This window comes from Anneissia japonica, unplaced genomic scaffold, assembly GCF_011630105.1.
Source record: "Anneissia japonica isolate Jap-2015-1 unplaced genomic scaffold, ASM1163010v1 scaffold146_len77423_cov148, whole genome shotgun sequence".
NCBI classification, from domain to species: Eukaryota; Metazoa; Echinodermata; class Crinoidea; order Comatulida; family Comatulidae; genus Anneissia; species Anneissia japonica.
In genome coordinates this window covers 76243-78098 of record NW_022715298.1, presented here as the reverse complement: position 1 = coordinate 78098, position 1856 = coordinate 76243, and the positions used below count along the sequence as shown (strand labels likewise).

Below are 1856 nucleotides of genomic sequence, written 5' to 3'. Positions count from 1 at the left end.
TACAGTATTTATAGTATATCGTTTATTCGTTCATTTGCTTTTAATTCAATGTACACTGTTTTTTTTATACGGCATTTAAATTTACTAACGTGGAGCCATAACCACTGGACCACCGAATATTGTCAATACTATGTATGTTATGCAAATAATTATATAAATGTATATTTAGAAATCCTCACTTTGTGTATTTGTATCTTTTATTATGTTAAAATGCCGGAGGCCTATTTATTGAATAAAAGCAATAGCGTGTATCAATGTTAATGGTTGGCCCTATTAACCCTCTAGGATCAAAATGTATAGAATTGGCCTATGCTGGGCCCTGTTAATCACACGACATAGCAAATACAGTACCATACAACCAATGTAAGACGAAGTAGCCCAGTCTAATAAGTTGAGCCTCTTTGCTAGGATTAGCTGGAATGGCTCAAGTATCATTCTGAGGAGAGTACCGACTGTTAAGCCTTTCAAAACGTGAGTTTACTCGATTGGTTTTATTTTATTTAGTTATTTATTCTTTGTACAGGAAAGCCTGTTCAGTAGATTACAGTATCTACTGTTTTCTCACAGGGCAAACGTCATTTGGCGTGGGCAGCATACCTCAAAGCTTTAATCAAGAATATTAATATTATTTTTTTTAAATCGACTCCCAAGCAAGTAAAGGAGATTTTTAATCTTTAAATAGGCCTATATCTCAATGCAGTTAATTACCTATTGACAATTAAAAAAACAAAACAGTGGAACAATTTTTTCCACCATGAAATTCGCAATACGCTGAATTATTTGGACAAAACGAATTGATTGTGGTCATTATAAGGCATAATAAGCTATACTAACTTCTGAGTTCAGTTATAAACCTGGGTGCTTGCCTGAGCCAACTATATAACATGTTCTCCTCTATTAATGCATTGTCTTCTTTAAAATAAAATTATATGTTTTGGAAGTGGAAAAATACCAGTGTCGGTGCCATCAGCGCGGGGTCTGGGGGGAAAACCCTGAACCCTCCGTCGGGAAATAGTGGAGAACACTACTCAGAGCCATTTCTGGGCATCTAGAGGTACCTATTTTTAACATTTGCTCACCTAAGCCCCAACCATGATGGAGTTGAGGTGGGCGTCAATGCCCCGTTCAGGAACTTTGTTGACCCCCAATAATGCTATACGTAATTGGTTGGATGCTATTGATAAACGTAAAGTTGTTTAGTCACATTTGATCATAATATCTTACTGCTACATAATGCCCTGATAAAATGTCATTAGCTTGGTTTAGAAGCTAAGTTGCATTCTGGGACCCTCACTATTTATAATTTTTTTATAAATGATTTTTCAAATTATCTGTCCGAGTGTTGTATAAATATGCAAAAATTATACTAGAATTTATTATGCAGGTAGAATGACAACAAAAACAAGCGTGAAAAATATTTTTTTCTACCATTTTCCAACACACACACACTAAATAAAATATGAAGAGTATATTGGAAAGTTATTATTAAGGCATACTAACTTCAAATATCAATAGCAGTGCCGTACCTAGGGGAGGGCGCAGTGCGGGGTCTTGGAGCTAGACTATCGAGCTTGCGCTCAGTGACTATTGTTGAATCCGATCTCCACGTAGCAGCAGGTACTGTAATACGATGTGTGCTTGCGTTAGGAAATATCATAGGAGTGATATTTTGCACTACCTGACATATTATCGTACCGAATACTTAGTACGTTCCCAAATACTTACGAAAAAAATTCTCAAGTGATTCGATGGGGAATCGAACCCACGGCCTCCAGATAACCCAAATGATCAATATTAGAACCATTACTTTTTAATATTTTTGTTAATTCACATCCTGAGGTAGTCCAAGGTAAATG

At 36.0% G+C, this 1856-nt stretch overlaps 1 protein-coding gene across 1 annotated transcript in view; it reads left to right on the top strand.

Moving 5' to 3' along the window:
• The first annotated feature begins 320 nt into the window (after positions 1–320).
• Positions 321–1856, top strand: part of LOC117109219 (monocarboxylate transporter 13-like) — a 51194-nt gene continuing 49658 nt past the window's right edge. The window contains exon 1 of the mRNA XM_033251476.1: positions 321–471. The gene's annotated coding sequence lies outside the window, so the exon portion shown is untranslated. The remainder of the gene's footprint in view (positions 472–1856) is intronic.